Source organism: Myotis daubentonii, chromosome 7 (genome assembly GCF_963259705.1).
Source record: "Myotis daubentonii chromosome 7, mMyoDau2.1, whole genome shotgun sequence".
Taxonomy (NCBI): domain Eukaryota; kingdom Metazoa; phylum Chordata; class Mammalia; order Chiroptera; family Vespertilionidae; genus Myotis; species Myotis daubentonii.
This window is the reverse complement of record NC_081846.1, coordinates 66,530,965-66,545,576: the sequence shown is the minus strand read 5'-3', so window position 1 is coordinate 66,545,576 and position 14,612 is coordinate 66,530,965.

The window sequence follows — 14,612 nt, the reverse complement described above, 5'->3', positions numbered from 1 at the left end:
TGCCCTACCCTCCTGGTATAGACCTATAAAATGATTTGTCCCTTGTTTGACAATGGCAAATGGAAATAGCACTTTGACCAACTGGGGGGATAGCATCATATTTAAAATGTTAAAGCAGTGTTCACAATCCATTTAGGCCAGTGCCTTCTTTATATGAAACATAGTTTGTAGAATTCCCTTTATTGCCTTGAAATTAAATTCATACATATAAACTATTTACACAAATAATTTCTAATATGTTAATATAATACCTTAACTGAGACATAAAGTAAAAAGAAAAGAAAGGTAATTTATAAAAAAATATGTATTTCTAAGTGAAAGTGCTCAGGTGCAATAATAAGGAGCCATATGTAGTAGTCATAAGTTTGTGTCTAAACTTAGAATCAGCATGAATGTGACAACTACAAATGCAGTCAGGTACAGGTGTGTTGCATTGGCAACTCAAATACCACAAATGGCGTTGCCATTGGTGATATGATTTTCTGAAACATGAACAACTCTTGATAGAGTTCTAACAAAGAATATTACAATCTCTTCTCAACTTACAACGTAGTTGCATTCCTAGAAATTTCAGGGTATGTTAAAATCATGCAAAAACACTTTGTTTTTATATGTAAAATAAAATTAGGTTTTATGTTCAAATAATTATATGTAAATTTTTTCACCTACATGAATGTCTAGCAGGATATATGAAAGTCATGTGGATGCAGAACTGTGCTGTCCCACACATTGCTGGCTATCATAAATCACTGACCTACATGCACTGTTGGTTATGCCACCAAACATCGCAGCAAGCAAAGATGCACCCACAAATTTTAAAAATGCCCCAGGGCACGTACTTTCCTGCTAAGAACTACTAAAAAGGAAGGCAAGTGTAGTTAGTGTACAGAAAGCAGATGGGAATGGTGGGAAATGAGTCAGAGTGGTAGGGAGGGGTAAGAGTATGTTGCTGTTGTTGTTGTTGTTCAGTATTATGGAAAATAATTAGGGGATTTTTATAAGGAAGCAACTTGTTTTATGTATGATTTTTAAAAATCACTCAGTTTTACTGTGTACAGATTGAATTATAATGGTACAAGAGTAGAAAAATCTACAGACCAATAGGAAGCCATTGCAAGTAGATTGGAGAAGATATAATGCCTTGTACTAAGATGATAGAGATGAATATGGGGAAACTGGTGTATTAGTAATTCATTTTTTGAGATAAAGACAAAAGAACTTACTGATAAAGTCAGATGTGGGGTGTAAGGAAAAGAGAACTCAAGAATGGTTCATATATTTTTTTGGAAACTAGAAAATGGTAGATATTCTCTTAGATGAAAAACATTAATGAATGAAGAGGTTTTGGTAGAAAAAGAGACCAACAGTTATATATATATAGTAATGAAAATATCAAGGCAGGCAGCTATACATATTGGTTTGGAGTTCAGTGAAGTGATTAAGGGAGCTGCATGAATTAAGTCAGGGTATACAGATAAATAAAAGTCTGACACAACCCCAGTATTAGCTATTTTAGGCCACTGAGAAGGAGTAACAATTAAGGTAGGAAAATATGGTATTACTAAAACCAAGAGAATAAAAATTTATTTAAGAAGAAGGCACATTTTGCTGAATTATGCTGAAAGGTTGAATAAGAAAGATGAGGGTTGAGAGGTAGCCCTTGGTGTTGTATAATAGAGACTATTGGTGAGTTTCATAAGAGCACTTTCAGTGTGGTGATGACACAAACCCTATTGGATTGTGTTAAGAAGAAAATGGCAAGGAGGGTAGGTTTGGAAAGTAAAAACTACAACTAAATACAAGTTTTTCAAAATATTTTGATGTGAAACAGTGAAGATAAATAAGGTAGAACTAGAGGGAAATGTAAGAACTTTTTTTTATTGGAAGATATTTGAAAAAGTTTCTGTGCTGATAGAAACCAATCAGCAGAGAGGAAGTGATGGTTATTGAAAAAGGGCAAGATAGCCCTGGCTGGTGGCTCACTCAGTGGGAGCATCGTAGCATGCACTAGAAGGTTGAGACTTGATGCTCAGTCAGGGCACAGACCTGGGTTGTGGATTCAATTCTCAGTTGGTGCATGTATGAGATACAACTGATCAATATTTCACTCTCTCTCTCTCTCTCTCTCTCTCTCTCTCTCTCTCTCCCTCCTTCTCTTTCTCTCTCTCTCTGAGCATATCCTCAGGTGAGAATTAAAAATAATAATAAATGAAAAAGAACAAGATATATAAATTACTGAAAAATAAGAAAAATAGAATCTGAATTAAGTTAGGGCTGAGAAGTGGGACTGAGCATTTTAGGTGCTTAGTGCTCTGCCCACATCCTCTTTGCACTCACCTCCACAAGATGAAAGCTGATTACTGGGGAGAAGTTGCAACTCGGTTTAAGAACTATTTTTGTGCACAAGGAATAAGAGTGGCCCACATGGGAGGCAAACTGAAAGTACCAAAGAGGCTATGCCCCCCTAGCAGTTTCCAATCACCAAAGGGTGAGGAATTGGTAGATAAATACATCAGTATTTTTCCCACTGAGTTTGGATAACACTGAGATATGTTCTGTACTATTTCCCAGAGATCCCTCAGCAGGATTAAGCTCTGGGTGCCTACCATGGTAACTTTCTTATACCACACATTTTATTAAATTTTTGCACTTTATGTTCTACTTCTTTGTCAGTGTTTTTTGGGATGACCTCTCAAATAAATTATTTGTAATCATATTCTTAAGTTCTGTTTCTAGAAGAATATAGAACAAGCACAACCCAAAAGGGAGAAGAGCAAATCAACATATGTATATGATTTCAACATTTTTAAAATATATCAGTTGAAAAAAAAAGGCTAGTATAATGCACCTAATTGTCAATATTTATTTGTTTGGGTGGTGGGTGAATCAGGGAAAATTCTTTCCACTGTAAGTGGTAGGACACCTAGCCCAAAGTGGCCCCATAAGAAATAATGTTTACTTATATATCCAAAATGTGCAAAAGGAAGGACATGGCTTGATTCAGGATTCAAATAATGTTCTCAGTATATCTCCTTTTTTCAACTCAATTGTTAAAATTTGGGGTCGGTCAAAAAGTGAGAAGGTGGGACAATAGCTACTAGAGTTGAAGACATAATGACATTTTATCTCTGTGGCCACAGTGATCACTACAGAGATGGGCACCCAACAAGCACAGCAAGTTTTAATTCTGGGATTTTTGTTTGTATTATCATTCTTTTCCATGGTTCTTGAGATTGAGAGAACATAGGGTGAGGGTGTTTAACACTGGTCAGCAGATTCTGCATTGTGGGCTGGGTTTCTTGACACTTGCAAATAAATGAATATTAACAATTTAGTTGCATTAAATCAGTCACTCAATTCTGTGGTCTCCATATCTTAGAAACTTGACCTTTACTCTCTACCCAAATGCCTATACCCTAGTTCAAGTCACTGAAATCTCTCACATGGATTAGCCAGTGGCCTCCTACCTAGTGGAGATGTGGTCTCTCTTACCAATCCACATTCATTCATTCTCCAAACCCTCAGCTACTTCATTCCAAAAATGATCATTTAACTTTGATCATTTAACTTTCTTTTTTTAAATTCCCTTAATACTTCCCATTTCCCTTAAGACAAAGAATCTTTCAAATAATCAGTTTACATCCTGACTACCTCTTTAAACTCATCCTGTGCTTCTCAGTTTTTCATGCTTTTACCACCCTGGATTTCTTTTGACTCTTTGAACATGTCCTACTCTTTCCTACCTTAAGACCTTTTCACAGGCTGGATCCCCTGTTTGAAAATCATTTCTGCTCCCCAACTCCACATTCTTCACCAGCTAACTTTTAGTTCTCACCTTAAAAATTTCTTCACTAACATGTCTTCATGGATATTGCCCATGCCCTTGCCCTAGAATATCTAGTCTGACCATCATTTGATTCCACAGCATTCTATATTTCTTCCTAATACTACCCACACTTGAGATGACCTAACTTCTTCCCCCAGTAGACTACAAACTCAGTGATGACAGGGACTGTATCCCCAGCCTCTAACACAGTGAGAACTTGATATTTGAATAAATAAATTAATGACTTAATGAAAACCCCTGCTTTTTCATACCTTATTGAAACCAAGATGCCAGAAAAATCTATCTAGAAAACTGTGAATTGAAATATATTATATATAACATGTGCTTACAATTATTTAAGAAATTGCAATAAAGCATAAATAAAATATCAATAGGGAACATTTCAAAATGTTCAGAGTGGCTTTCTCAGGGGCAAGTGAGACAGGTAGTTGTTTTGCACTTTTCCATATTTTGAAAATAATTAAAAATAATCAAATATTACACTGATGTAGAAAACATTTTTTTAAGTGACAGAAAATTATCTATTGCTCATATTCATGAAGAAAATAGGCACAGAGTTTACTTCTTATGACTCCCAATGGGCACTCTCAGAGACTCTGGTTTTCAAACATTTTTAGCATTTGAGTTCTTTTATTTTCAACTGAAATCTTATGGGGAAACCTGATACATAAAACAGTTACAAACAGAATTTTCTGGGTGGGAAACAAAGGCCAGCCACTGCACTCTGCACTCTGACCGCCCCCCACCCCCTACCCCCAACTTACTCTCCCAGTGCAGCCTTGAGACATGCCCACAGAACCTAGGACTATGGGGAACACAATCTGAAAACTGTGGATGTTGCTCAAACATGGTGAAGATAACAAACTCAAGTCCCACCATCTATAAAGTGAAGCCTAAAGAAGATCTGTATCTCTCAAATACCTGAAGAGAGCATAGATCTGCATTTTCTTAAAATATAAACGTCTTCAAAAATTTCTAGTGGAGAGGACCTTTTGGTAATGGGAAAGATAAATTATTTTTAATATTTTTGAAAGTTACCCTTCCTTTTCCACTTTCCTCCCCACTCCTAGAAAAAAAAATCAGTTCTAAAACCATGATGTGGGATTGAGAACCATAGATGTCCTTCCAGGATGGAGGGGCATGGCCCAGAACAGGGTGTAAAAGTCCAAGGAGTTTGGAAGGGCAGCTATGAAGGGTGCAGTGGCAGCAGTAATATGGCATTGGGAATCAGAGCTCAGTAGGATGAGATCATCCACATTTGGGGTAGTAGACAAGGGTGTCAAAGACCAGGCAAAGTGAGGAATCATTTGTGAGGTCTGAGGGTGGTGACAGCATTTGGAAATTGGTTACGAGAGAGGGATTCACCAAATGAGTAAATATATCAAGGATAACGGGAACCAGGTTTCTCACTGTTAGAGAAGGGAACCAGCAATGGAAAGGAAGAAAACCTATGATGAACCCTATGGTGCTAAAGAGAAATTGGAGGTGTTAGTATGAAATCATAATTTCTTATATATACAGATAGGCAGCAAAACAAATAAATAGACAGATATGTAAACACCTTGATATATAAAGATAAATATCACATGACCTCACTCATTTACGGAATATAATGAACAACATAAAATTATGAACAAAAACAGATCCAGAGACAGAGAAGCATCGATCAGATCGTCAAACCTCAGAGGGAAGGTAGGGGAGGGTGGAGGTAAGGGGGAGAGATCAACCAAAGGACTTATATGCAAGCATATAGGCCTAACCAATGGACACAGACAACAGGGGGGTGAGGGCATGAGTGGGGGAGATGGGGGGTATTGTGAGGATAAGGACACATATGTAATAACTTAATCAATAAAGAAATTATTAAAAAAGAAAGAAATATAAATGAGAAGGCATGACACCTCAATAGCAATGAGCACACAAAACTTGTTTTCTAAGTACTATTTGCCACTAAATGGAATTAGGCTCCTTGAAGACATTAAATTTTTTTGTACCAGAAAGCAAGGGAGTGTTCAGAAACTGATGGTGACATGTCAAAAAATCACAGAAGTTGGCTTAAAAGAGCTCCCACTGGACAAATCAGGGATAATTAAAACATCAAATTAAGTAAGGACAATTATAAAATTACAACCAGAGCTAAATCAGAAAGCAGGTCTAATGCAGGTCGTGTCCCGGAGCAAATGGAATGAACAGCTGAAACTAGTAACACCCACACCGAATTGGTGAAATTGCTCAGCTGGTGAGAGGGTTTGCAGCCGGGAAGAGCAGAACTCCCCTGGAAAGGTAAAAAAAAAACCAGGGATTTGGGCAGGAAAGTTTGCCAGACCTCTGAGCCCAGAGAGTCGGAGGGAGACCGCGTGGCAGACAGCCGCGTCCCCTGGGACAGGCACAGCCCCTGACGGGGGAAAGGAGAACCGCGGGATTCCTGGCACCGCCAGGGAAATTGAGAGCTGGGTTCTGTGACCGCGGAGGACTGAGCCTAAAGGGGGCAGCCTGAAGAGCTGACCTGACCATACAGTCCCGGTAAGAGAAGAAGCTTACAGAAACCAAGCCTTCCCCGTTTCCGCGGCCGGCGTTTGTTTGTCTGTTTTCACTGAATCCTGTTCATGGGACATTTCGGATACGGACACTCACCTGTGCTGAAGAGAGGGAGAGTGTGCGGAGGAGTGGAATCTGGGGAGAGACTGGGGAGAGAGGGGGAGCGGGGAGAGGTGGCAGCGAATTGAGTGCTGAGACACCCCTGAGCCCAAGACTGGGGCAGCCACTCTCTCCAGAGAGTGAGGCTCCTCCCCCCGGCCCCCAGGCAAGGAGCACAGCCACACCCAGATTCCACCCTGTACGAGATCAAGGATTAAAATAACCTTATCAGTCCCTGGGAGTTAACAGGGTCTGGCCTATAGAGGGATTTTCAATCCCAGCAACAACATAGCGCCGGTAACTAACTATTACGCAGTCAGCTCTGGGCAGTGAACTTCCACTGGAAAGAGAGGCCCTATAGCCCCAGAAGCCAACCCCAGAACACTGCCACCCAGAGGCTGACCCACAAACTGACTCTTTGCTAAACACAAAATAAGGCAGTCTGGGAAATAAATGCAACCTGCTTTAAAATAAGGACTGTGGTTCACAACACAGAGGAACAGTATATCGCAGGGAAACTCAACACTCTCCTGAATACCTGGAAGGTCTAAGGCGAGCCACACTGAAGAATAGAAGAACCGAAGGACCTTCACTACTGCATTTTTTTTTTCTTTTTTCACTTTTTAACTAAGAAATCAATTTTTTTTTTCTGTTCTTTTTTTTTTTTCTTTTTCCATCACCTGATTTTACCCTTTTAATTACTACCTTCTTATTTTTTAACCAGTATTATTACTGCTACCATTTTACCATTTTTTAAAGTGCCATTTTATTTTCTCTTTATTTTATTTTGGGATTAGTGTTCTCCATTCTATTTTCATTGTTATATTATTGGTTGTTTCTAGTTTGCATTCATATCCAGGGAGCTGTTGCTGGAATTTGTTGGGATTAATGGCTGTTCTATAGGAGTATTCTCCTCATATAAAAAGTCTCTTCCCCTCTTCCACTTCATTCTCTCTTTTCGCTCTTTTTTTTTTTTTTTTTCTTTTCTCGCTTTTATTTTCCCCCCTCCTTTTTCCCGATTTCATTTTTGCACTCCTTTTTTTGGTCCCTACTTTTCTTTTCTTTTTTTTCTTTTATCTTTTTCTCTTCCTTCTTCCTTATCCCCTAATTCTCTTAATTCAGGTGGTCACCTTTATTTGGAGTTATTAATATCGTGAATATATTTGTGTAGAGTGCCTGGTACGTGGTGCCTTGTTGTGTTGTATTTTGTGCCTTTAAATCAATGCAGCAGATCCAAGCAACATCAATCTCCTGAGCACCACATCCTCTGCTGAGGAACAGCAGCTGTACGTGAAACCTCGCCCCACCAGCCAGAAGAGCCACCACAGCTGTGAACAGCACCCACCAGAGGAGCTGCTGCCAACTGAAGAGCAGCAGCTACCGCAACCGCCCGAAGAGCAACCACAGACCAAGGAGTCACTGCCACCAAGGGAGCAACCACTGAACGACTCAACATCTAGATATGTCAGTGAGATCAAACATGGGTAGACAAAGAAACCCCCAAAGGAGAGAGAAGGAGGACTCTCCAGAAAAGCAGCTAAGTAATACAGAGGCATGCAACATGACAGATAAAGAATTCAGAATAAGGGTCCTAGAGTGCATAAACCGGATGGAGGAAAAAATCGACAACCTCTTCAAGAAGCAAGAGGAAACAGATGAAAAAATCGATAACATATGGAAGAAGCTAGAAGAAACAGATGAAAAAATCGATAACATATGGAAGAAGCTAGAAGAAACAGATGAAAAAATCAACAACTTAAGTAAGACCCAAGAAGAAATGAAGAGTGATATAGCTGCAATGAAAAACTCCATTGAAAGTATCAACAGTAGACTAGGAGAAGCGGAGGACCGAATTAGTGAATTAGAAGACAAGGAAGCAAAACACACCCAAAATGTACTGCAATTGGAGAAAAAAATTAAAAGACAGGAGGAGAGCCTAAGGGAGCTTTGGGACAACATGAAACAAAACAACATACGAATAATAGGAGTACCAGAACAACAGAAGGATGAACAAGGATTAGAAAACCTACTTGAAGAAATAATATCAGAAAACTTTCCTGAGGTGGGGAAGAAAAAAGTCACACAAGCCCAGAGAGTCCCAAACAAGGTGAACCCGAAAAGACCCACACCAAGACACATCATAATCACCATGGCAAATGTTCAGGACAAAGAGAGAATCTTACAGGCTGCAAGAGAGAGACGGAAAGTTACATACAAGGGATCTCCCATTAGATTGTCAAATGACTTCTCAACAGAAACACATCAGGCCAGAAAAGAATGGACTGAAATTTACAAAGTGATGCAAAGCAAAGGACTGAATCCAAGAATACTCTATCCAGCAAGGCTATCATTCAAACTTGAAGGGGAAATAAGAAGCTTCACAGACAAAAAAAGGCTAAGGGAGTTTGTCACCACCAAGCCAGCAATGCAAGGAATGTTAAAGGGACTGGTATAAAAAGAAGAAATAAAAAGCTCAGAAAGAAAACAGCCACACACACACACAAAAAGAAATGGCTACAAACAAGTACCTTTCAATAATAACTTTAAACGTAAACGGACTAAATGCTCCAACCAAAAGACATCGAGTGGCTGAATGGATAAAAAAACATGACCCATACATCTGCTGTCTACAAGAAACCCACCTCATTAGAAGGGACTCACACAGACTGAAAGTGAAAGGATGGAAAAATATCTTTCAGGCAAATGGAAAGGAAAAGAAAGCTGGGGTAGCAATACTTATATCGGACAAAATAGACCTCAAAGTGAAGGCCTTAACAAGAGATAAGGAAGGCCACTTCATAATACTAAAGGGATCAATACATCAAGAAGATATAACCCTGGTAAACATATATGCACCCAATGTAGGAGCACCCAAATTCATAAAAAAACTCCTGGAAGATATCAAAGGAGAGATCGACAACAATACAATCATAGTAGGGGACTTTAATACACCATTGACAGCACTGGATAAGTCCTATAGACAAACAATCTGCAAAGATACAGCAATCCTAAATGACTCACTAGATCAGATGGACTTAATAGACATCTTCAGAACACTTCACCCCAAAGCCAGGGAATATACGTTCTTCTCAGGTGCTCATGGTACATATTCAAAAATAGACCACATATTGGGTCACAAGCAAAGTATCCCCAAATTCAAGAAGATTGAAATCATAAAAAGCATCTTCGCAGACCACGATGGCATAATATTAGAAATAAACTACAATAAAAACAACCCAAAATACTCAAACACCTGGAAGCTGAATAGCATGCTTTTAAATATTGATTGGGTTACCAATGAGATCAAAGAAGAAATTAAAAACATCCTGGAAACGAATGACAATGAAAACACAACAATCCAAAACCTATGGGACACAATGAAAGCAGTCCTGAGAGGGAAGTTTATAGCTCTACAGGCCTATCTCAAAAAACAAGAAAAAATGGTAGTAAATCATCTAACTCTACAACTCAAAGAATTAGAAAGAGAGCAACAAGAAAACCCCAGAGTGAGCAGAAGGAAGGAGATAATAAAGATTAGAGCAGAAATAAATGACATAGAGACCAAAAAAACAATACAGAAAATCAACGAAACCAAGAGCTGGTTCTTTGAAAGGATAAACAAGATTGACAAACCTCTAGCCAGACTCACCAAGAAGCAGAGAGAGAGGACCCAAATAAATAAAATCAGAAACGATAGAGGCGAAATAACAACAGACCCCACAGAAATACAAATGATTGTTAAAAAATACTATGGACAGCTCTACTCCAACAAACTAGACAACATGGAGGAAATGGACAAATTCCTAGAAAAATACAACATTCCAAAACTCAATCAGGAAGAATCTAAAAATCTCAACAGGCCAATAACTATGGAAGAAATTGAAGCAGTCATCAAAAAGCTTCCATCAAACAAAAGCCCAGGACCAGACGGCTTCACAGGGGAGTTTTACCAAACATTCAAGGAAGAACTAAAACCTATCCTCCTCAGACTACTACAAAAAATTCAAGAGGAAGGAACACTTCCAAGCTCATTCTATGAAGCCAGCATCACCCTAATACCAAAACCAGGTAAAGACAACACAATGAAAGAGAATTACAGGCCAATATCCCTCATGAACATAGATGCCAAAATCCTCAACAAAATCTTAGCAAATCGGATCCAGCAGTACATCAGAAAGATCATACACCATGACCAAGTAGGATTTATCCCAGGGATGCAAGGATGGTACAATATCCGCAAATCAATAAACGTGATACATCACATAAACAAATTGAAAGAAAAAAACCACATGGTCATATCAATTGATGCAGAAAAAGCATTTGACAAAATTCAACACCCATTTTTGATAAAAACTCTCAGCAAGGTGGGAGTAGAAGGATCATACCTCAACATAATAAAAGCCATATATGACAGGCCCACAGCCAACATCATACTCAATGGACAAAAACTAACACCATTTCCCCTAAGAACAGGAACAAGACAGGGATGCCCCCTCTCACCACTCCTGTTCAACATAGTACTGGAAGTGTTAGCCATTGCAATTCGGCAAGAAGAAGAAATAAAAGGCATCCAAATTGGAAAAGAGGAAGTAAAACTGTCCTTATTTGCAGATGACATGATATTATACATACAAAACCCTAGAGATTCCATCAAAAAGCTACTAGACTTAATACATGAATTTGGCAATGTAGCAGGATACAAAATTAACCCCAAGAAATCTGAGGCATTTCTATACACCAATAGTGAACTTTCAGAAAGAGAGATTATAAAAACAATCCCGTTTACCATTGCACCAAAAAAATTAAGCTACCTAGGAATAAACTTAACTAAAGAGGTAAAAGACCTCTACTCAGAAAACTACAGGACGTTGAAAAAAGAGATAGAGGAAGACATAAACAGATGGAAGAACATACCGTGTTCATGGATTGGTAGAATCAACATCATTAAAATGTCCATACTACCCAAAGCAATCTATAAATTCAACGCACTTCCCATTAAAATACCAACGGCATACTTCAGAGATCTAGAACGACCTCTCCAAAAATTCATCTGGAATAAAAAAAGACCCCGAATAGCTGCAGCAATCCTGAAAAAGAACAAAGTAGGTGGGATCTCAATACCAGATATCAAGTTGTATTACAAAGCCACTGTTCTCAAAACTGCCTGGTACTGGCACAAGAATAGGCATATAGATCAATGGAATAGAATAGAGACCCCAGAAATCGGCCCGAACCAATATGCTCAATTAATATTTGACAAAGGAGGCAAGAACATACAATGGAGCCAAGATAGTCTCTTCAATAAATGGTGCTGGGAAAATTGGACAGATATATGCAAGAAAATGAAACTAGACCACCAACTTACACCATACGCAAAAATAAACTCAAAATGGATACAGGACTTAAATGTACGACGGGAAACCATAAAAATTCTAGAAGAATCCAAAGGCAACAACATCTCAGACATATGCCGAAGCAATTTCTTCACTGATACAGCTCCTAGGGCACTTGAAACTAAAGAAAAAATGAACAAATGGGACTACATCAAAATAAAAAGCTTCTGCACAGCAAAAGAAACCATCAACAAAACAACGAGAAAACCCACTGTGTGGGAAAACATATTTGCCAATGACATATCTGATAAGGGCCTAATCTCCAAAATTTATAGGGAACTCATACAACTTAACAAAAGAAAGATAAACAATCCAATCAAAAAATGGGCAAAGGACCTAAATAGACACCTTTCAAAAGAGGACATCCAGAAAGCCAAGAGACATATGAAAACATGCTCAAAGTCACTAATCATCCGAGAGATGCAAATCAAAACAGCAATGAGGTACCATCTCACACCTGTCAGACTGGCTATCATCAACAAATCAACAAACGACAAGTGCTGGAGAGGATGTGGAGAAAAAGGAACACTTGTGCACTGCTGGTGGGAATGCAGACTGGTGCAGCCACTATGGAAGACAGTATGGAGTTTCCTTAAAAAACTGAAAATGGAACTCCCATTTGACCCTGTGATCCCACTTCTAGGAATATATCCCAAGAAACCAGAAACACCAATCAGAAAGGATATATGCACCCCTATGTTCATAGCAGCACAATTCACCATAGCTAAGATCTGGAAACAGCCTAAGTGCCCATCAGTAGATGAATGGATTAGAAAACTGTGGTACATCTACACGATGGAATACTATGCTGCTGTAAAAAGGAAGGAACTCTTACCATTTGCAATGTCATGGATGGAACTGGAGAGCATTATGCTAAGTGAAATAAGCCAGTCAATGAAGGAAAAATACCACATGATCTCACTCATTCATGGACAATAGAGACCATTATAAACTTTTGAACAATAATAGATACAGAGGCAGAGCTGCCTCAAACAGATTGTCAAACTGCAGCGGGAAGGCCGGGGAGGGTTGGGGGGCAGGAGATAGGGGGGTAAGAGATCAACTAAAGGACTTGTATGCATGCATATAAGCATAACCAATGGACATAAGACACTGGGTGATAGGGGAGGCTAGGGGACTGTCTAGGGCAGGGGGATAAAATGGATACATATGTAATACCCTTTGTAATACTTTAAGCAATAAAAAAAAATAAAATAAAATAAAATAAAATTACAACCAGATGAATAGGAAACCATAAATTCATACTGATGTAAATAAATGAAAAAATAAATTGAAAGTTTGCTGGGAAAAAGAATGAATGAATTAATGAATTAATAGCAATGTTTAAGAGGAATAGAATATTTGCATAGTTTCAAATATCTCTCCAACAAATAATTATTAATTACAAAAAGAAAAAGAGCAACATTACTGTGGAGAAGCCTAGAGTGCTTCTTAAGTGATCAAAGTAATAGCATCAATAACAAGACAAATGAAAACTGCATATAGTTAATACAATACAATGAGAAGAATACAACATCACTACTATGGTATTTCTGCCAAATGTGTGTAAGTTGAATCTATTTATAAGAAAACATCAGACAAACTCAAATTGAGGGACAAAATAAGTAGCCTATAATCTTTAAGTGTCAAGGTCATGAAAATCAAGGGAAGATGAAGTAATTGTTTCTTACTGAAGGGAACTAAAGATTAATGACAACTAAATACAAGATGTCATTCTAAATTCCACTCCCTCTAAAGCTGAGTGAGGTGCTTAATTCTTTCTACCACTAGGTTCAGTCCCATCTTTTATATAGACTATTTTTTCCCTTGGTGGGAGAATATAAGAAACCCTATTTTCATTCATCTTACAAATCCTTGGCATTTGGTCAATCTTTTATTTTTTTCACTCAATCAATTAAAGATAGAAAAATACTAAGTACCAACTATGAGCCAGACCCCATCCTAGACAAAGGATAAAGATATAGCCAAAACCCTTGTATGAATTTCAAAGACTAAAACTGACAGGACTGATAGTCTTCAGGAAAAGCTCATTTCCAAGGTCACGAGTGCTATTCTTAACACACACATACACATATGCACACACTCAAATGAAAGGAGGTAAGATAATATTTTTAAAAAAAAACTTATAGATTGCTATTCTCTGATGCCACTTTCATTAGAATGGACAACAGAATCTGAAAAATGTATGCCCAGTACCTTAGCCCATTAAATCGCTATGACTCATCCCTAAAGCATCCCATTTGGCTTATAATGCTTGTGAATCAATTCTATTAAAAATATCATTAACACTTGCTTACATCATTTACATAATGTGAAGGGACTAAATTAAAAGAGTTGGGAACAGTCTATCTCAAGGCCTGTATTTAGTGCTATTATATGCCCTACAATTTTTAGCTCTTATTGCAACATCCTCTCTGACACCAGTGAATGGGTAGGAGGAGCTTGTCACCCTAAGGCCACTTAAAGCATCCTAAGCCAATGCACAATGACTTGTCTCATCCTTAAATGTAGTCATTTGTAAGCAACATCCTACTTCTGAATGACTTCCAGACATACACATCCTGCCCCAGACGGAACTGCTCCTGAAGAACCATGAGAAGACAATTTTAGTGCAGATTCATGCATTGGGTTCCAAACTCCTCAAGAAAATTCCACAGCCTGTGTTTTTCTTAAAGCTGATTTTATGTTGTACATCAAGCATGTCAAACTTGTGG